Source organism: Pipra filicauda, unplaced genomic scaffold (genome assembly GCF_003945595.2).
Source record: "Pipra filicauda isolate LSUMZ 115617 unplaced genomic scaffold, ASM394559v2 scaffold26_size5592650_pilon, whole genome shotgun sequence".
Taxonomy (NCBI): domain Eukaryota; kingdom Metazoa; phylum Chordata; class Aves; order Passeriformes; family Pipridae; genus Pipra; species Pipra filicauda.
In genome coordinates this window covers 3,697,697-3,720,673 of record NW_024104387.1, presented here as the reverse complement: position 1 = coordinate 3,720,673, position 22,977 = coordinate 3,697,697, and the positions used below count along the sequence as shown (strand labels likewise).

Below are 22,977 nucleotides of genomic sequence, written 5' to 3'. Positions count from 1 at the left end.
CTGTGGCATTTGACAGGCTCAAGGAGACTTTCTGGGGAATCTGGGAAGTAATTTTTTTTTTCAACTGTGAAATAGGAACAATTATTTTCTTAGTCAGTGGAGAGGGAATGATTATTTATTACTTGCATTACAATAGCACTAAGGACTGGTTGGGCTAAATGCCCAGAAATAGAAAAAGTTATTTAAGGAATTAAATGTATTTTTTTTTAAAAAAAAAGCACTGACAATATTTTAGATTAAAGCCTTACAGGGTAATGAGTGGGGTATTGCAGTGGCACCTGCTTTAAGTCATTAGAGTGGGTACAATTATGAAAGAATTTGTGAGTGTTATTTTCTTTCAAATTTGCCAACAGGGCATTTCTTCTTCCCTATACTTAACTTTCAGCTGCTTTTCAGGGGTAAGAAAGGAAAACAACTGAGAGACAAAGGGCAGTAAACCAGCTGAGCAGCCCATCTGTTGCTCAGAGGGGCATGGAAAAAAAGGGAGGTACCATCCATAGGGTCCTTAGAATCTGTTTCCTCTGCCTCCCTGATGGGAAAGAGGGAAAATTCTGACCTAACCCTGGGAGAGAGGGAGGATTATACTGGCTCATTTCCAGTGTACCCTTTTCTGAGAAAGGTACTAAAAGAGAGAAGCCCTTAACCTTTCTGGCAGCGAAGGACAGAGATCCAAACAGTTTTAGAACATATGAATATAAATTTAATTTGGCTTAGTACCCTAAACCTGCCTCCTTTTTCATAATTTCTCCCTGTGAGAGCAGATATTATGAAGACAACCTGAGATGTCTTCAGCAAGAAAGATTGGGGGGAAACCTGTAGAACTATGGGACACTGAAAATTTTTGTCCTGCTGAAGTCATGAGTCACTTCTTGCTCCTTTTAAACTCTTTTTGCTTGTTTTTGTGTTGACACATGATGTAAGCCATTGGTGTTTCCTTCACTTCCCTGAGGATGAAGAATAAGGAATAAATAGATGTGTATTAATTTTGTGAAAAAGAGGCAATTTATATAACTTTTTTTGTGCTGAATCTAATTTCTGAAACTGTTCTTGAAATTTTACTGCTTTTTTTTTTAAAGTAAGAGATACATGCAGGGCACATAAAAACATTAAAAAGGTTTTACAGAGCACATACCATAAATCAATGAGTAAGTTGTTCAGAACAGCGTAACAATGAATATAACTGAACATATATAAATCTAGGGAGGAGGAAACTTTTTTCTCATCTTGTCAAATCTCCTGCTGATTTATAAAATAGGTGAGTAGCCAGCAAAATCATCAAAGTGTGCCCAGAAATTATACAGTGGTCTAAAAATACAATACTATTGTATTCACAACACTGAGTATTCATCACTGATACTGTTCCATAATTATAATTGTTAAGCATAAGTCCTCCAAACCAGTTCTGCTACTTTATTAGACTGATTGATCACTGCAGAGTTTGTCTACATAGAAAAATCCTATTTTTCTCCATTGAATTGCAACAACCTGTTTTCCTTTCAGTGCTAAAACTAGTTTCAAGTCATCTGTTTCAAAGCTGACTTTTTAGCATAACTAAGTTTTCATTTAAGCTGAAAATTTAAAGCCCAAATCTTTCAAATTTTTTTCATACCTAAAACTAGGAAATATGCATGTTTTAAAGTTCTTGGATTTTGTCTTATGCTCCTTCTGGGTCTGCTTCCTTGCCATCTTGCTTGATCCCTTCTGCCTTCCGTGTGTTTGTTTCCCTTTCCATGCAAAAATTCTTCTGATGCCATAAATGTAGTATCCAGGAAAAGACTTAGCATACTTGAGTTCTTTTCATGGGCAAAACATTTCAGTTCTGCCTTTCTTGTAATCTATTTCTGAAACTTAAAGGTGAATGATAAAGGTATAGTACCTTCCATAGTAAGCAACATTTCAAGCAAAAGCATTTACTTATGGGTCATAATTGTTTTTAAGTAGTATTTATAATGGGTAAATGCAGTGCAACTTACAATAGTTTAAACCAACCATGAGAATACTTCATGCTCATAAACTGCATTTCACTTTACACTGTTATGAATACCCAAGATACCATGAATTTGCATACATGCATTTTAAAACCTGCATTTTCTTTCCTTTCTTTTTTTTTTTTTTTTTGTGTGTACATGGTAACTTTTTCCTTCTGAATTGCTGCCTCATGTCTCTGGTCCTGTATTTATTGCTGTAGTGTACCTGCCCCAAAATAATTGCAACTATGGGCAAGGACTAATTTTATTCCTCCTTATTGTTACCAGTTGGAGAGCACATAATACTGCTGAAGAGACATACACAGAACTTTCAGTTCTATTTAGGTACGAGCGCGCCTGAACTCGATAGAAGCCCTTTTTGTATGACCTCTCCACTAATGCAACCCTTTGGATTAGAGAGAAGGATTTCATTTTCCTTAGCAATAAAATAACCTACTCGCAGAACTGTTGGTACTGCTCTTTCTGCTTCTGGATAGAAGCCAGTATAATGACAGAAAGTGTAAGTTGTTACTTTTTGGTGGTTTACTTTTAGCAGGTGAGAGAAATAACTTTATCAGTTCTATGTAGTATAACAGCCTTCATATTTAAAACAAATAACGACCTTTCTTACATTTCTCCTGGCCAAAGTGTCCAAGCTCAGACAAAAGCAATTGGCTTGTCCAGCTGACTCTTTTTAAGATAATTCACAGCAATTGACTCTTGTCATTAAAAGAAGATGGGACAATTGATTCAGTCTGATTCTGTGCAAACAGTTCTAAAGGCTTTGTAGTCACTCCAATCAAGTTGACATATTTGATGTCCATCAAAAGAAGAAGAGGTGTGAGCTGTTGAGAAATGAAAGCCTCATCTTCGAAACAAATCTGTTTAAATTCTTGAGTGCAAAAAGCATCTTAAAAAATTTAACTTCTGTTTCTTTGTCACTTTTATAATTCCAAAATGCTAGACAAGTGTTCTTGAACTTCAGCAAAACTCTGTGAATTTTATTGAATTTTGAGGGGTGGAAGGAAGGTTCTGAAGAGGAATACTTCTGCTCACATCAGCTTCCAAAAGTTTTGGTCGTCATTTAAACTTGCTCCAGTCTCTGATCTGGCAGATGGACTGGAAGTCACTTGGCATCTGATATTATTTTTTTTTAATTTCTGCCACTGTAAAAATTTTGTGAGAAAACTCTATCTCACTTGGCTGCTTTCCCTTCTGCTGTCAGAAAAAGCAGGTTACTGTGAGACCTTTACTTTAGTGGGACCTAGATTTGGACTTCAAAGACGTAGGATGGAGAGGGGGGCTGTTTCAAAGCTTGAGCTTTCTAGAACACTTTGACTGCTGAGAATATTGTTAGCCAAACTTTTTTTTTTTTAATACAGGCTTGCCTTACCTAAAATATATATAATTCTGTAGCAAGTTTTTAGAATAGTAGAGTCTCACAAACAAAATTTCAGTTTTTACATCTTTTAGTTAAAATTCAGTGAAAAATGATTCTGCCTGTCATAGGTAACTAGTTTCCCTGTGATGTTTGAACTTGTATTATGACATTCATTATATCATGTAATATGAAGAGTTCTTTGTAATTACATTTTGACAAATACACATTTCATGTTCATAATGTTATACAAAATAGCTTGCCTTTGTTTAACTCTTTAATTTTTGCCTTGGTTTTATTTCACAACTGTATGATTTTATTATTCCTGGGCAGCTTTCTTTTTTGAGAATGAATGTGTGTATGCCACATGTAAAAAGAGTTCAGTTTCATACCTGAGGTGTTTATATTTGTGTTATGCACAGATTAGTCTTTCTACTCTGTTAAAATACTCAGGAAAAGCACGAATAGATACAATTTGTACCATATAATAATTTTAGTTTAGGTCCAATTATAAGATTGTATAGGACTATAATGGCGAGATTAATGATTAGACTTGATAACCTTAAAGGTTGTTTCCAACCTAAATGATTCTATGATCACAGTCTTCATTGCTAGTATACTTGACTGGAAGTTAGAATAAAATATAAATGGCTGGATCATCCCAAGTTTATTTAAGTCTTTAGTCTTTAATTCCATTTAAAATTATTATAATGTATTCAAAATACACTGGAAATTAATCTCATTTAATATACCCGTCAAGAATTTAAGTGCCTAGGCTGAGCTACTCTCCTGGCTCTCAGTGTGAATGTCAAAATAAGCTTCAGGATTTGTCCCACTTACCTTAGAAACCTTACCCTACTAATTGTTCTCCAGTGCTCACTGAATGATGATGGCTAATAGAACAGACCGAAATAGGTGATTCTGGGCTTTACAATTTTAGACAGATATAAAGGTCCTTGGATGTCCAGAGGAGGGCAACAAAGCTGGTGGAAGGGCTGGGAGGATTGTCCTGTGAGGAGCGGCTGAGGACTTTGGGTTTGTCTAGCTAGGAAAAAAGGAGTCTGAGGGGCAACATCATTGCTCTCTACAGCTTCCTGAGAACTTGAAGTAGAGAGAGAGGTGCTCATCTCCTCCCTGTATCCAGTGGTGGGACATGTGGCAGTGGTTCAAAGCTGTACCAGGGGAGGCTTAGGCTGTACATTAGACAGCATTTCTTTACTGAGAGCACAGTCAAACACTGGAACAGGCTTCCTAGAGAGGTGGTCTGTGCCCCAGGCCTGCCAGTGATTGAGGCATTTAAACAATGCCCCTAATAACAAGCTTTAACTTCTAGTCAGCCCTGAATTGGTCAGGTAGTAGGATTAGATATTAGTTGTAGGACCCTTCCACCTGAACTAGTCTCTTCTAAAAGAAGCTAAAAGGGACATCTAAAAGAATAAAATCCCTGCATGTAGCTCGGATGACACTTAATAACGATGTATTATTGGAAGTACAGGGCTGATACACAGCATCTGTGTGGAAAGACTTGAGAAAGGAGTAAAAAGTGATTGATGTAGCTAAATCTTAGGGCAAGAAATGTTGGTAGTAGGAAAAACAGTTTTTTAAAAATTGAGATTGAATCTAAATTAAGAAAATAGAAGATGTTATAAATTAGGGTGAATTTCAAAATACAATGAGGTAAACTAAAAGAGACCTTAAGCTGATATGTCCTCCAAACATTAGGAAGAGGAATGTATGGACCAATAACGAACCAAGCTGTTCAGAGTAGTATGGACAAGAGCTAATGATCAGGAATTGCAGTAAGACCTTATAAGACTGAGTGACTGGACAATGAAATGGCACATGATGTGCAGTAGATGAGGCACATAGGGGAAAATTAACAATTCATGCTTAAAACAGTAGTCTCTGAAATTATTTCCTTCCTTTGAGAGAAGGATTTGTTTGCCTTGTGTAGCAGAGGAAGCACCACGCTTTTAGCGGTGTCTTGAAGTCTTTTCTGGGATGACTGAGCTTCCAAGGGTCATTACCCCACCCCAGTGAAAGAAAGGAGAATATCAGTTTTGAGAACTTCTGTGTTTTTTGTTTGGTGTGGGTTTTTTTGTTGTTGTGGTTGGTTGGATGGTTGTTTTGGTTTGTTTTGTTGTTGTTGTCTTTTTGTATCTACTTTGTTCCACAGGAAATAGAGTTCTCCTCTTTGCATATAAACTCTATTCAAGCAAACCAGTGTGAGTGGAGTTTGTGTGTTCTAAGCATGAAAGATTCCCACTGATTGAGATAGGTGTCATGTCACTGAGATAGGAATCAGTTGAAGCTTACCTGGTGTTTGGCCATCTCTGGAGAGTGCTGGACAGCAAGGGGTGTGTTCTCTATTTACTGCTTGGAGAATTAAAAGACGTTTTTTCCTCAGTTAAGTGCAAGGATAGATAAAACCATGTATCAGCATAATCCTTTACATTCTTATAAAAGAAGAGGTGAAATATGTAAGTTGCCTCTAGTATTCAGTGTTGTTTCTTACCATTTTCTGCTCACCTAGACCTATCGAGCTGTTTGACTGCTGAGGGTTTACATGATGTTTCTCCTCCGTTTATTTTGCAGGGAAACATTGTTATGGCTTCACTTCTAGGTTTTAAGCTTGTCACTTTGCTTTTGCTGATTGCCTTACACTCTGTAGATCATTCACAAATGGGGCCTGATAGGGCTTTTAGGACTGATACCTCTGTGCTGACAATGAATGAGCAGTTCTTGCGTTCAATACCCTGTGTTTGGTTTTGAAATCTGCCTTTGTTCCCATAGAACCAACTGTTTCACTGAGCTCTGCCCATTAACAGTAGACTGCATTGTATCATATTTATTTAAAAAACCATGGGAATATTGTTAACCAAAATAGCAAAATTGGAATACATTCAATCCAAAGAGATTTTCCGCTCTGCATTCAAGGCATCAAAATTTTTCTTCCATCAAAACATAACAATTGTTATGAATGATATCATAATACTGTGAACTGCTTAAGAGCTTCCACTTTAAAACTGTAATGGGCCATGCAGACAGAAGGGAAAAAAAGGCTAAAAGCATAAATTGAAGATAATCAATGTGAATAGACCTTACCCATTGTGCAGTTTGAATAGGATAAGCACATATTATCTGGCATAATTGGTTCATGTGATTTTCTAATTGAAGAGAAGAAGTAATTAGAGCCTAATTGAAGCAAAGTAACACAATGTCTGTCAGCATTTCTCCTTCTACCACACATTATATTATTACCTGTCATCTTTTACTTTAGTGGGAGTGAAAAAGTGAGGGGAAAAAACCCAGTATAAAGCCTCTGGAGTTTACCGAGCAGAAACAAAGGGATGGAGAAAGGACAGTAAATAAAAGCAAAGAATGCTGAGATTAACAGTCTACACTACTGCATGCTTCCAAACTAGGAGTTTTCAGTTTGCCTAATTAAGAAGTGAATTACATTTTGTAAACTGATGTTATGAATTCAGTCTTATTAAATATTAGGAAGAAGAATATTCGAAACTTGTTTGATTTGATTCAGGGCTCTCTACTTTCTGGAAATGGCCTTAAGCTGAGACAAACAAGATTCAGATTGGACAATAGAGAAAATTTTTTCATTGTTGGGGTAGTCAGGCATTGGAATAGGTTACCCAGTGAGGTGGTGGAGTCACTGTCACTGGAGGTGTTTAAGAGGTGTCTGGACCCAGTGCTGAGTCCTGTGGTTCAGGGGTTACAGTGGTAGTGCTGGGTTGATGGTTGGACTTGATGATATTAAAGGTCTCTTCCAACCTTGATTCTAACGATTCTGCTTTACATTTCTAAGTGAAGAACTTTGCAGTGAATAATAAAATGGTTGCTATTTTTAGCAAAACGGTGGAAAACACCTTTGCAGCCCTTTCTGCTGAATTTTTTTAAATGAACCACATTGTTCCAAAACTGTCTGATGTGAGAAGACAGATTACTGCCAGTGCAGAAAAGAGAATGTACTTAGAAGTTGTTTGAGAGATGTTTTGAAAAAAAAGAGAGAGGAAGTTGCAGGATATTCACTGTGTCTTGGGAACAGAAATATGTTTTAGGGATTTTTAGTTCCTGGAGAAAAGAGTCTGGATGATGAAGTAGTTTTATCACTCTACACACATAAATTCAGGTATAACTTGAAAAACAAGTTCTTGAAACAATATGCAGTTATTGTTATTAAGGGTAGGTGATACCTTAATGTAATAAGAGGCTACATTAAGTAGAGATGGGATAATATTTTTAGTAAAGAAGTTGTAACTAAACTTCACTTCCCCTGTTACAATCGTGTATTTAGTGTTGTGTCACTGCCACATACTGAAAATTAGAGATCAATCCCCTTCACGCTGCAAGGCCTGTCAGGTTTTTTCCTGGTCATCCTGACATTAGTTAGTATCCTATGATTTTGATAACAGATATTATATCTCAGTATCCTTTCTGTGCATTTGTATTTGCTGCTATCACTTCTCTCCAGTGCTGAATTCTAAAACACTGGAGTATGAGGTCATTGGGAAGACTTCTGCACCGAAGAGCATGCTGTAGTCTTTATTTCTCTCCTTGCCATACATAGTAATACCTGTTGCTAATGCAAAGAGAACGTTATCATATTTCCTTTCTCTTATCTGCAGAAGAAAAAAAAGAAACAAACCACCTTTTTTGGAAACACTCAATCTCTACTACCTACAATGTGCTAATGTGTAAATAAGTATATTACAAATATGCCCTCAATCTTTAACCTAAGTGTCTGAATTGATATTGGATGGTTCCTAGCTCGAGCATTTAAAATGGCCACATCAGCCTGGGTTTGATTTTTGTATATTAGTCTTCAAAGCGTGTTAAACTCTTATTAGCATTCTCCTGCAATGAATTGCACGGATCTGAGGTCCTTTGACAGTATATGATTATCCAGTATATGATATCCCCTTTTCTAACAAAAGCTGCTCTCTGTTCTGGTGTTGGGTTGCTCTGAAGGTCGTTAACAACTTGTGCTGGTGAAAGTGGCAGCTGTTTCTGTTTTCTCTGTGTATTGTCTGATACTGAACTTTCTGCAGGATGTTTTCCAAGTTCTCAGTCATGGGGTGTCCTTTTTCTGAGATGTGCTCTTCCTTTGTGGAGGGAGAAGGGAACAATGAGAGTGGGAGACTGGGAAGGTTTGGTGAACTTTCCAGATCTGAAAACTTTTTGGTGGAAGCAGTGAGAGCAGCACTGAGAGACAAACAGGCTAACCATGATTAGAGCTAAGCAGCCAGTTCACAGCCAGCAAGTTAAAGAAGGCTCACTTGGGCATCTTTCTAAACTAGTGTGATACAAAACAGCTAGAGACCAGAAAGGCAGAGGGATTGCTAAAAAGACTTTTTAAGCTTTTTATTTGGAGGGCCTAAATTGATTCAAATGAGTTGTTGAAAGGAGTTTTGCTTTTGTCTGGGTGCTGTTTGTTTCAAATCAGATATTTCCCAGTATAAACGTGTCACTGCTGAAAACGATGCTAATCCTGCATTGATGTTGGGTAGGGTTGTACCACCCATCAGAAAACGAAATGTTACTGAGAACAGTGGGAAATTAGTGAAGGAAAGAGTCTGAGCAGCAAAAATGGGTGAAGGTATGCAGCCTTATACAAACTCAAGAATATATAGAGTGGGATGGTTTTGCTTGGAGCTAGGCAGGCAAATAAACTAATGGTTTGTTCAAAAAAAAGAAATCAGTGTTCACTTTTTGTTGTTGTTGTTCCTTGAAAATATAATGTGTTTCTTTATGAAATCTGAAGCAGTAGCTCTGTTGATGCCTTTAAAGAAACCATTTTAGTGGAAAGGCTTTGTGGATTACCTTCTATATTTATTCTCCGTGGTCACAACTTGCCACACAGCTGCCTAATATGCCATGGAAAGGCTAGAAAGACATTTCCTCTAGACATTGTCCTCAGTTTGGTGCTTTTTGTAAGTTATTCTGACATTAAAACAAAGATATCATGGGCAATGAAGGAGAATAATAGTCTGCTAATGAGTCAAAAGCCAGAGTGGCATGAATTGACTATACCTGAAGCTTTGCCTGCCAAATTCCTTAGGCCAAGCAAGATGTGTTCATTTGGTAAAGCTGACTTTATTTTGTTTCCTTGTGCTAGAAGGACAAGGAAAGCTGACTTTATTTCGTTTTCTTGTGCTGGTTCACTTCCCATGAGAGGAAAGATTTTAAATTAGGCTCTCTAAACTCTTGGAATTTAAACTTTAAGTTTAAATTTGGAACTAAAATTTCAAGAGATTTGTAGCCCGTAATATTTCTTTCACAGCATACCATCCAGAGCCTTCCATCACTGCCATCAAGTTTTTCACATGTATTCCCTTTCTCATTTTCTGATGTGACATTGTGGGTAGAATCTGTTACCCTCCCATCTGCTGTTGACCACCACTGGGGCCAGGCTCATTTCTGAACATCATTTACTATTCTGAAATACATGATTAACAGTGAAGCTGTAAAAATGCTTTGCTACATCATGTTTCCTTTTTCACAGAAGTGAGAAAGAAAAATATTTTTTAAATAAAACACTTTGGACAAAGTAAATATTAAAATAGTAATGTCTCCAGATGCTGGCACTGTCAGAGATGCATCTATTTTATTTATCAGTCCTTTAACATGAGGGCTTTTTTCTTCTGTGCCTCTTGAGTAAATGTGGCGGACTTTGTCTGTTTGGAACAAAACCTGAATGTAATGACATTCTTTGCACAATCTGATGAACACAGAGGAATTAGATCTGTCACCTGGCTAGGTGGATATTCCCAGTGTGATAAGCTCTAGCACTGAGCCCAACACCTGACTCTTGCATCACCTCCTGTTTGCTCTGATGGAAAGCATAAGTTGGCAGGTGAGCGGGGGACACCGTCTTCCCAACCTGACCAGCAAGTGCATCTCACCAGCTGACATCAATTAGCCCCCTTCCTGCCTGCCTGGCCCCCTCACCACTGTCTGTGTAGGGCACAGAACCACCCTAAGGACCGAGGAGTTGCAACCATCTTTCTGACAACCAGTACACATGGGAGGCATGGATGAGAGCAGCATAGGCTCCATAGGCTTCCTGCTTACCCTAAGCTTGCATTAAGCCTCTTCTGCTATGTCTTCCCTTCTGTTGATTAAATTAGCTTGATTAAGCCTAGCACATATGACTGTACACTGCAGTCATATATCCTGGCTGATTGCAATGTCAATATGTGTGTAGTTAAATTCCCTTTTGCTTTACTTAAGCAGTGTGAAACTTTGACTGAGTTCTATCTTTAATAGCTCTACAATTTATGTTCATTGACAACGGGCGCAAAACAAAATGAAATTCAAATCACAGTGGACAGCCTCTCTCAATCTCTGTGCTTAATTAAATGCTTCTCTTCAGGAACACTAAATATGAAAAACTTGTTAGCAGAAGAGATGAGGCCACCAATGTGTTACTTAGGCTGTGCACACTGGAAGTGAGGTTCTGATCTTTGCATATATTCTTCTTTTTGTTTGACAATACATGTCAGTAAGTTTTTACCACTGATGCTTCAGTTCTCCCTGAGGCATGTTGTGCTGATGTTGGAATACGTATTTACTCTAAACTCATCTCTGCATTGTTGACCTTAAGTGTGGGTGGAAAAGTGTAAAAATGAAACAGGTATTGTCTGAACATCTTTCATCCAGTTCTTCCAAAGCCTGCAACTCTACCGTTGAGGACATTAATGTGGAAAAGTAATCTCAAATGAAGTCAAAGGCCAAGCTGTTTTTATTTTTCAATACAATGAGCCTCATTCATTTGGAAGTTGATGGAAAAATTAAATTAAGCATTTGCATGTACTGTAGATTGATGGAGGTCATGTTTCCAACTTGCTTTATGGTTACTTACGTTGCAGACATCTTTACAAAGCAGATAAATACTGTAGATAATACTGCTTAGGGCAGCTGTGACAAGGATAGTTATTTGCATGTGTCCATAATATTTAAGTTGTATTTTTTGAGTGTAGTAATGTCAAGAAACAAACTTGGGCCATAGGAACACACTTTTGCTCCTAAAGACAGTCTTTCTTATACCTAGGGAATGTTGGAGGTATATTGTCCTTACTTAATTACAAGATGCTATAGTTTAACCCTGTTCTTTTTGTTAATAATGAAAAGGGGAGAGGCTGAGAGAACCTAATAATAATGGTTGGATTATAAAGACCTTCTATAAAAGTCTTTCCCATCTGTCTCTCCCAGTGGAAAAATTAAGAGGAATCAAATAAAATTACCAGGAAGCAAACTGGAGGAAGAGACAAAAAATGGTGTTTCTCTGCATCACTGAAGTTGGGGGTGGGGTTTGTGTGAAGGAGCAAACTTGTGAGCATATATATATCCTGATCTTCTCTGATTAATTGAGTACTCTTAGCTTATAAGGTTTTTTAATTGTCAAAAGCATCAAAGGGAAAATGAGGAAATCTTGACAAAGAAGGCTCTACAGTAGAGACTGATGTGTCAGTAATTCATCCTTTTGTGGGCTTGAGAATTATGAATTCTGATAATATTGCATATTGTTTGTCATACTCCTTAGTCATAATACGCCAAAATAAGTGTACTAATTCTAAATATCCTGGTTTTTTTGAGGCTCAGGTTAGACCTTTAGGACTACAATTTCAGCCTAGCCTCTATAGGGCCTCTGTAAATTATAGTGAGGTGCAGTCAACTATTTAGATAGATTGTGTCGGAAAATAATTGCATGTGCAAAAAAATGAAACCTAATATTTGAAAACCTAGCTCTATCTTATTCTGAAGTAATTTTCTGTTTGTGATATATAATAGTATAGTAGCAAGTTAAAGTGCATGGACAATTATTTGGACAAAGCATCTCAGTTTTGCTGAAAGTACTGGTGTTGAAGAACTATAAAATAGTGATGTGAGGGAGAAAGAGGAAAATGTTGGGCGTGGTTACCTCTCAGTAAGAGACTACTCAATGCAAAATAGAATTCAAATAAACATGTTTACCTGTGTAGACATGGTAAATGTGTTAAAAACAACCCAGAGCAAAGTGTTTAGGAGTGATAATCCAAAAGCTGAGAACATGTGCTAGAGCAGTTTTTTAGCAGTCCTGCCTAGAGAAGGATGTAAGATCACTTTTAAGAAAAAAAAAAACAAACAACAAAACCCTTGAAAACATCAGACTGCTACATGGCTGCAGTAAAACTAAGGCAAATGGATTCCAGCAGGCATTACAAGAATAGGACAAGAGAAAGATTCAAATAGGCTTGTATGTAAGGTACAGCCTGGAACTAATATAGAATCTTACTGTACAGGAAAACTATTAGAAGAGATGTTTAAAAATGGCTAATGAAAAAGAAACCTACAAAGATACCTGCCAGGTCCAGTGTCTGGTTATTAGCAATATTATTAACATTAAAATTAGTTCTCAAATAAGATTAATTTAATCTCTAATTTATTAATAGCATTTCTGGACTATGGATACTAAGACTAAAGTCTGTATTCCAATACTAATTACCTCAATGCCAAACTAAGGGAAATAAAACTTCTTGATTCCATCTTGCTGTTTGTTCTTTTCAAGTATTTTAGGACTAGGTTAGCCCTTTGGCAGCAGAATTGTTTAGGATCCACTCTTGGCTGAATATGACAATGACTCTGAAGCTCTAGTCACAGCTTGTGCCCCACAGCCCACACGTGTACACGTTGTTCCCAGATTAATAGCTTTAATAGGGACTTAAAAGTACGCTCACTGGACAGCAGGTTGTTCAGATTTCCCTGCAGCTCCAGTATTAATTAGGGATAAAGATTTCATCACTGGATAATATGAAGTGAGATGATGGAGACCTTAAACTGTACAAGCTGAAATTTCCTCTGCACTAAGTCAAAGTGATGATACATTGCCAGTGACTACCTAATTAGTACATGCAGCTACTGCTAATGACCCCCCTTCTTCTCCTTTCAGCTGGCGCCTCACAATATCATGAGAGAACTTTCAAACATCCCATCAGCAAACACCTCTGAGCTGCCATTTCTTTCACAAATGAAGGAATCAAAGGCTCTTTAAGAATAAAATAACACAATATTATAGGTAATGTTATGCAAATTGACATAAGCTGCGTGCACTCCTAATGATTTTCTGGTTGATCTTCCAAGGATGAAGAAATTGCTTCTTGTGAATGTATTTCCCTTCCTTGTTTTTTTTGTGAGGTGGGGCCTCAGCTTGAAAAACAAAATCAGGGTGATAAATAACTGTGTTCCAAACTTCATGTGCATAGGAGGCTTTAATATGATACTTATTGGTCTTTAGGAGATGTCTCCCATTCTTACTGCTGTTGTTCCTGTAACTTTTCTCCCCTACCCCATGCCTTAAAAGTCTTTAAAGATGGAGGCTAAAGATTTTCTCAAAAAGATCATGTGTTTTCTGTGGCAATGAACTTCACAAATAAACTATAGAAGACTGCACATTAGGGAATAGGTGTGATCAAATGCATTTGGACTGCTTTGTGTCATGTCCTCCCTGTCTGTCCGGGATAGGCTTACAGCCCCACAAAGGGCTATGTGTTCACTGGTCTGTATAAACCATTGAGCAGCATGGACTAAAAGCAGCTGAACTCCTTGATATTTAGCTCATGCCTTGTGTGAGATTTAACTTTATAGTAACTCAAATAAAAATGCAAATTTATTGCCTTTGTAGTCTCTAGATATGAAGTCTTGTTGCAGAACTCTCCTGCAAGCAGGAAGATCTTACACCCTTCTTGTCCTGAATTATGTTAGGAGGTATAAGATAGAACAGGAATTGGCCAAAATCTTTTTCCCAAGTCTTTGTTCCTAATATGAAGCTGTATTAGCAGAACCATTTTTGGTACCGCTTTTAAAAATGTGACAATTTTCATGAGTAAGTAAAAAGTTGGACAGAACTGTTTCTGAATCTATCCTCAGTTTGTGCTATTGTGTAATCATCACACCTTGTGTGATGATTAAAGGCAGTATGTGTTATTTGCTGTTTCATATTTGGCAGTGGCTCAGAACAAACACAGCATAGCTTGAAAATACAGTTCTATGGGTTTGTTATTTCCAGAAAGTGACAAAACTTGCATCTCAGAAGTTCAATGTAATCTCTGTAATAATGGATACCTTTTTAAAAATAGGGAGAAGTTTTTGTGATGTTTCAGAAAACATAAAAGGCCAGGGAGACTGATAAGGCATAAAGGGTACATTTAAAAGGAATATAACTAGACAGTTACAAAATGGACAAAGTCAAATGAGAGCATATTGATAGTCACATATTCTAAAAAGCCAAGGAAAAATTTGGTTTAGATATATGTTAGCGTAGAATCAAAGTCACTGCATTTAGATTTAATGGACTTTGTTTAATTGCTCCCAACATACTGTAAAGATAGAATAAAATATGTAGCTATTGCTAGTACTCTTGGGCCTTTTCCAGAAACAAGTCTAGGCAGCACTGATCTTTAGTCTCCTTTAGAGGAATATAACCCTGGACTCAATTACTCAAAATTTAAATTTAAAATAATGTAGAAGAGAACAAAATGTGTGTCCAATTTGAGCCAAATGATACTTAAAAGTAGTCATATTTGGTAAAGTCATGCTATCTTTCATCTCCTGCATTATTAGCATTATTATTATAGGGTTTTCTCATATGCTGTTGGAAACTTACAGCTGCACCTGGCATTGACTTATTCCTTTTTAACTTACCCATGTCAACAAGTGGCTCTGAATTTGGCCATTCTGTCTTGTTATTTCTATTTCAATGGCTGTTTTTTTTAAAAAATGGACCAAAAGAAAATAAAAAAAAATCCCTGTTTCCCACTTACCACTTTTAAGTCTTAAATTCCCGTTCTCTGTTTCTGTTTTACTGACTGGAGTTTTTCAAATCACTGGAGCTTCTCCTCCATCTTGATCACTTCATTGCCTTGAAATACAGAAGTGCCAGTGATCTTTTTTCCCTTTGATTCATAGGTGAAGGCTCTGGGGACAGCAGAGGAAATTATGCTGGCAGCTTAATACAGATCCATCAGTAAGACTTGGTATTGATAGTATGCATGGAATGAATCTATTAAAAAGTCAAAGAATAGCATTTAGGAAAATACAGCATTTTATAGCAATATTTTGCCTTGGCATCCACCAAGAAATATATTCATGTAGAGCGACATAACATTCAGTGGAGTGGAAAATAGTTTATGTAAAATTGTCCTCACTATGAAATTGTATCAATATACAGGGGAAAAAAAGGAGAGATTTTTAAAGGTAAGAAGCAAAGCTGTTCTGTTGCTTCACGAAAAGGCTTTTACATGTGATAAAAATTAGTTTAGACAGCTAAGCAAAACAGCTAATTCACAGGAATTACCGAAGAAAACAAGTCTTAGGCACTGTGAAGAGAGGTTACATTTAGGTCAGGACCTCATAAATGATCATGACAGAAAATCGTATGCTCTTTTTGTCTGACCTGCATGAAATATCCATGTCTGCCCTAACTCATAAATGATATTAGGTCTGTAGTCTGACTCATTCATAAGCCAGTCTTTGATAATCCTCTGATGGATGATCATGATTTCCAGTGATGAGAAGATATTTATAGTCTGGTGTTTTGGCTACTTCTCATGCAGATAATCTCTTCCCACAGAAACAAGGGAGCGCAACAAGACAAAACTTTTCAGTGAATAGTTTGATTCCTGCCCAAATCTTTCAGCCCCTGGGGATGTGTGGGAGGCCAGAGATGTGTCTTTCAAGCCCAAGTTCTTTCTGTTCTTCTCCATGCCATCGAAGTTGTGGCTCTGAGGTTCTCATCAGCTGTTGCCATTGGCCTTCAAGACCATATAAAAGAAGATATAAAGTAGTTAATGCAGCCTTGGGCTTAGGCTGTGTGGTTGTCAGCTCTATTCACTTGCTTTTCCTTTTTGACTGGGCCTAGAGCCAGATCCCCAGACTTTAAAGAGATGGTGCTGGAAGGGCATGGATACAAGTGTAAAGGATTATGAACTCAATTACTTTTAGCCAGATGGTTTCTATGAGCCACAAAATTCCTTTCGAAGATGGGTGTGGTGGGTTTTTTAAATGTCTTTTAATATCAAAGATTATTGGTTTATATCTGGTTTATATCTATTATAATACAGTGGTCTCCAAAGAGATTTATTTTTACCTTTCAAATTAAAAAGGCAAAACCCTAAAATTATACTTCTACCTTTCTAACTGTTATAATTCAGTAGTCTACTACAAAAGGTAAAACTGTCAGGAAGTTCTGAGTTCAGTATTGTGCAGTTTCCTTACCCTGTTTTTTACTGGCCTTTATCACGCAAAGCTTACAGTAGATAATTTTACTTGGAAATTCTGGTTAGCTTAGTGGAGCCAGCTTTCCAAAGTTTAGGGCAGGACCCTGTGATTTCATACAAAAGACACTGCTAATCTGTTTCTGGTTTTAAAAACAAGCCCAAAAAGCTCTTTGGACTTGAAACCCATAGAAAGTGACTTTTCCTTTAGTTTCAACCGTATTGACAGGAGAGTGTTCTGCTGCTGTCTTAACTGTTTCATTCTAAATCTTTCTTTGTTGCATGAACTTTTACATGTGTTCTGTTATTACACAACTTTTTCAGGTATTTTATCTATGACTTCTTTGGGTCATGCAAGCACAGTGTCCAAACTATTTCTCAGAAGAGTTAGTATTACAGTGCTCTGATAATCTCAGAAGGGTATATTAAGCTCCAGAACTGTTTCCCACATTGACATTTTCTTGATTTGACCAATATATGGGAAATCAGAGGCACTCAGTCGGAGTTTAGGTAAGTTTTCTGTGTAGCTTGGAAATCTTCAGTAGCTGCCTTTCATTTCAGTGGTTTTCTCTGAACTTTGCAGTTTCTTATGCTGGCCAAAAGAGGAGACTTATCTGTAGAGACATCTAATGTCTGTGCTAAATGTGAAAAAGGCTTGAGGGTCAGTAACTTGAGACTTGCTAAAATGGTGGATATGCTGCATGGAGCTGACAAATACAATCTTCGTTTTTGGTGGAGAAATAGCGTGTTCAGTGAAAATATAAAGTTTTGTGTTCTGAATTCTGCAATCTTGATACAGGAAAGCTACCCTCCTTAAGCTGATCTCTGGGTGCATTTCATAACAGCCATTACAGTGGCTGTCACGTTAGATTGAAGTGATGATTCAGGTAGTGGCAAAGTCTTTAAACACCTGGACGTATCACTGTTTCAAACCATGCACTGCAGCAGTCAGGACTGAATGGTTCAACAGTCAGTCTATTGTTCTAATTTGAGGCACTAACAGACCTTTATCATACTGCTTTAAATACCACACAGCATGTATTTCAATCCAAGAAATATTTTTAAAAAATATAATAATTCTTTACTGGTGGTTTAAGAAAAGGGATGGGAAAGTGGACTCATTGTCTGTGTCTATATGGCACCAACTTTCATATCATAAGGAGTGCTATTGTAACTTAGAATCTGCCTTCAGTGAATGCACATCCTTTGCATGCTGCTGCTGGATATGTCTGTATAGTGCAAAGTAATGTTTTTTTTTTCCTAGGGGTTTAATAGGTTGTTACTTATAATTTCCTTCATGGATAATTTTAATTATATAATTTTAATTTCCTTCCTTTGTGGATATGACATTATGAAATTAATGCTAAATTCTTTGTACCCAACAGGGCAAAGAAAATGCAAAATTCCCTCTTCCCAGTTATCCTTGTCAGTATAGTCAACTGCAAGACATGGCTAGGTTATATACAGACAACCTAGACTCTTTCCCTTAAGAGTTCTCAAGCCAAAGGCAGTTTTAATGAAGCATTTATACCAGTGAGTAGAGAAAAATGTTTTTTTCTCTTTGTTTTGTTTGTTTTTAGAGGTTTTTAAATGGTTGAGAAACCAAATTGCTTGGACAGTCAGAGGAAGATGAGAAGTCACAGGTGAAAATACAGACATAACAGTAATTTTGTTTTTCTTGGAAAACAGGAGGAAGAGGGCTGCTAACACCCTCAAAAAATGACATGATGGGATTTGGTTTAAGTATTTAGAGTGAACATGATACAGCCATCCTTGGGAGCAGAAGCTATGATGCTGCAGGAATCAAAGTGTCTCCACAAATTGATTACATAAAACGTTCTGTAAAATGGAAAGTGGGGAATGGAATCAGATCAGTAACACTGCAGGATCTGACTTTTCGGAGCTGCTCAGCACTCTGAGTTTGCACCAGTCCCACAGAAACCATGTCCTCCACCTGGTAGTGGGGGCACATTAGAATGCTTTCCTATTATCTACTTTTTACAAACCCACAGATTAATTATGACTGTAAGGAACCTGTTTGGTGCTGGGTAGACCAAGGGTTTGAAATAGTATGGAAAATATTACACAACACTGGGGGAAAAGCCTGTTCATAGAGAAAATTTGGAATTTACAGGATAGGAGTCCTCCATGTATAAAAATTCTCCCCAGAGAGAAAGCCAAGGCTGACTCACTTTTGCTTTAACCTTCTGTGCTGAACACAAACAAACTTAAGGTACAAACAGATTGGGAATTAATTGGTGTAATTAACATTTTGTGATCATAATGACTTCTAATCAATATTTTATGCAAATAGTTGTATTGATGTGTTGAAAAATGGGTGCTCATTGTATTTGGATGGGGAAAAAAACACAATCCACTTTAAAGTCCTAATGAAATTCAAACCTTTCAGCTCAGGTAAAGTCCTGACCACATCTTTTTCAAGGTAAAAAGAGGATCTTTTAGTGACCTATTTAATTAAAATTGCTCTGATACAGCTGCTGACTAAACTTCATGAAATGAGGTGACTGGAGGATGAAACACATTCTCCTGCTGACAGTTCCCTCTGTTAAACCCACTATGTTTCATCATATTAACAAAGCAAAACAGAGAAACCGTCGTGATCCGAGCTCGCAGCAGTGAAACCCCTTCCCATGGCAGGAGTAACCTGGGGGACTTGATTCAGATGTCAAAGAAGTAAATGGGTTATCAAGAAGCTTTCAAGGCCTGGAGGAAAGGGTTAGAAGGTTCTTTTTAGATGAGTGAAAGGAGTCTGGCTTCTTCTTCTATCTCTAGAAATCACCTTCAAATTGCTCCTCAGTTCTTTTTCTTTCTGAAGTTGTATTTAGAATGGGTAGGTTAGTGATCAGAAAAGGTTAGACAGGAGCTGCCAGTGCTCCCACACTCCAACATGCAACTTTCTCTGGTAAGTGGTACCTTTAACATACCTTATTTACCAGTAGTTCCAAATTTTTCCTCTTTTGAATATGAATTGGAGATTTGGAAATGTAAAAATGCGATCACTGCTCAGCTTAAGTCAAATACTTCCTGCATCATCTACCTAGGTGTATTATGGAATGAAAAAAAAAAATCTTCTTTTTGATCCTTGGTGTTCAGAAGTAGCAGGAGTGGGTTTGAAATACTGGTTTGTAAATCTTCAGACATAAGGACACCTCAAATGTCACGGCATGAGTTCTTTGCAATAAGATCAGCATGCTTTTACGATTGCAACGACTTGATCATCTTAAGGGTCTTTTCCCACCTAAATGATCCTATGAAATATATTTCAGGTCTTCAGTTTGGGTGGTGATGGATATGTTTTCACAGAGTACTGGAGGCCGTCAGTGACAGGCCTTTCTTGGGGCAGTCTCAGGACTGTGACAAGTCAGGACTGACAGATCTTGGAAATACCTTGGGAAGACTATATAGTTGGCTTTTGTGACAACCCTACTCTTTACCAACACTTTCCAAAGAAGAAAACAGTGACAAAGTAGACAAACAAGCATTTTACATATACAGTGTTGATCTTTGTTTTAGAAATGGAGTAAAAATGCTTTTGTTATGGTTTTTATATTCTCAAAGGAAAAGTCACCTTACTGCTAGGAATGCTTAAGAGCTTGCTGGAGTTTGTTACTACTTTGATGTTAGTTTTGTAAAACTTGCAAGCCTTTTGACGAGTCATAATGAAGCATTAAACTCTTCAAGAGAGCCTGATAAGCAAACTCCCTTAGTCCTCAAAGAGGAGGCAGTTCATGCCAGGTATTGGCCAAAAATAGCTGTTGGGATTTCACACAGTAAGCATGTGTCTCATCAGCATTCTGCAGTGCTGCCAAAGTTTGCTATAGCATGAAGGAGAAAGAAACAAAGAAACATAAGGAGAAGGGGGAGAAAGGAAGCTAATGAGAAGAAAAATTGCTTTTTAGCTGTTCATTGGAACTATTTTGATTTCCCAGTGAACCTGAACGGCATCTTAGGTGATAATGGGGGAAGCTAGCATTTTTGGCACCTGAGTAGGACACATTTGCAGTTTGGGCACTCTGGAAAGAGCTAGTCCAAGTGTTTTGCTGAACAGTGATAGGATGGAGTTTCTCTACTTTCCCAGTGTCTGGCTGAATTGGGACCTTAGTCTGGCTTCAGTGGTAAAAGTGTCCCCCAAAAACTGTGGGTCTTTGACTTGAAATGCCACAGGCCACAGTCCCTTATTAGTGAAGGACTCATATTTTATATGTATATAAATGTCTATTTAATTACTCTGGAAGCACAGAGGGACCTTGAAGTTGCTGTAAATGCCAGAGGGTACAAGACTTTCTTATATGACAATCAAACAATATGTCACTCTGTTTCTATGGTTTGATGGTTTTAGGTTTGTTTTTTTTTTTTAGCATAGGGCAACATACAGTGCAGTTACTTGAGAGAGACACTCAAAGGAAATTTGAGAAGATTCCTGCTTGGGTCTACCTTCATCTGATAATTGCTTTCACAATGTCACTTAGAATAGCAGACAGCAACTCTTCCTCTGAAGATCTCCCCTCTCATTTGCAGCTCAAAATGCTCTTAGTGTTTTGGTCAGGCTGACAGAAAGATTCTGCTGTAGTCAGTGTGTTGAACTCCAAACATCAGAAAGATGCCAAGGTATGTGTCTGTCACACCTTTTGAAGATGTAAAGCTGAAAGTTCAGAAAGTCACTTAGCAGGACATGGGTGGCAGCCACACTGCCATTCTCTTTTTCTTAGAGAAGCAATCTGTGATTTCTTTTCCTCTGTGTGTAGATACGGTTTTTTTCTGTGCATTTATTCTCTGGCACCCCATCCTCCACCAAAAAACTTTGAATTAAATGATTAGAAGCACAGTGGTCTCAAAATATTAAGTTGTTAGATATTTCATGAAAACAAGCATTGCTAGTGCCCTACCATACACCCAGAGTAGTCTGCTATGCAATCCTTGTCACATAGAGAAGAGTCCTTATGAGCCATAGGAGAAATTTGTTTGACACGTGATCTATTAGGTGTAAAGGATACAAATGTTTGGGAGCTTTATTTGGCCTCCTGTTTCCAGAACTGCTTGTCTGCAGATAGTGAAAGTGTTGTGCTGCTTATTGCAGGTAGAATAAACTAATTTTCTGTCTTCCCTGTGTTATAAAGGCCCTTCAGAGCTATAGTTATGATGTTTGCTATCACACTGTGGCCTTCAGTGATGGTAATACAAGTTCAAAACTTCTGTCTGCCTTTATGGTATAAGAAGGATCTGACTAATAGCAAGATTTACAGTCTTTAAAGAATGTATGCAAAAATTCAGTTGCTCAAGGGGCTCTTCTGCTTTGTCCTCAACACAGCATAAATTATCAGGAAATATGGGATCCAACTGAAGGCTCTAATGATTCAGCTTTGTTGAAAGGGAAAGTACAAAAAGCTAAAAAACCTTTTCTGGGGATGCCTTTGATACAGCTAAGGAAGTGGAGACTGCTCTGTATCTACCTGAATTCTGCTTCTGAAAAAGATGAGATAAAATATTTCTACCCTTTGTACCTGTAAAAGACACAAAACTGAAATCTAGGGAGTCCCTGTAGGCTTCAGGAGTATTCTTCAGTCCATTTACCAGCTTGGCCTCTTATTCGCTTTCAGACCTGCTTTGTATTTGGCTGAAAAAAAAAAAAAAAGGTGGCTTAAAATCAAAATACTTTAAATACTGTGCCTCAGTAACTTGCTGTGTGCATGGTGTGTGTTACTTACCTTCCAAAGGATTATAGCCATATGAAGGCAGGCTGGTGTTTCTGCTGCGTTGTGTCATGAAATATCTTTAATTTGTGTAACACTTTTGACTACTGACAAGTGACATTTCTTTCTGGCGTGCCTCCTGCTTTACCTTTAATGTAGAAGCCTGTAGTAAGTATTCTGTAAACAATTCTGAAGCCAGGACTGGGAGTGGGGCTTCTAAGCTGTTTTGGCAATTTTGATGTCTTTGAAACTATGTTGCTGGGCTCATATGTATTTCTGCAACAATTATCTGTGCTGTGATCAGAGCCATGCTAGAAATAATAGCCACATTAGTGGCATCAACACCTTTTCAAATCAATTAATCCCTTAGAATTCTCTTGGGGGGAGGTAAGAAAGAGGGGAAGAACAGCAAACTCAAAAATAGCCCTTTGAAAAGAATTGGCTTGAGACCATAAGATAAAAAAGAGACCTGACAAACTGTGCTGGACAAGTGCAAATATACAGTATTTTGCAGCCTCTAGAGATCTGTTGGGCTGGAGCATGGTGCTTTTGGGGCAGCAACTGGGATTGTGAGTGTGCATTTAGCAGGCAGAATAGATGGTTTCTTGTGACCTGGCACAGGGTTCATAGAAGCAAATCAAAGCAGTTGCCAG

The 22,977-nt window shown here is 37.7% G+C and overlaps 1 long non-coding RNA gene across 1 annotated transcript; it reads right to left on the bottom strand.

The window, feature by feature from the left end:
- Positions 1 to 704: 704 nt before the first annotated feature.
- LOC120323486 lies at positions 705 to 22,233 on the bottom strand. Its single transcript, XR_005563969.1, has 4 exons — positions 22,136 to 22,233; positions 15,162 to 15,315; positions 1,610 to 1,847; positions 705 to 944 (listed from the first exon to the last, which is right to left on the bottom strand). It is a non-coding gene; the product is annotated as an uncharacterized LOC120323486 (long non-coding RNA).
- Positions 22,234 to 22,977: the final 744 nt, after the last annotated feature.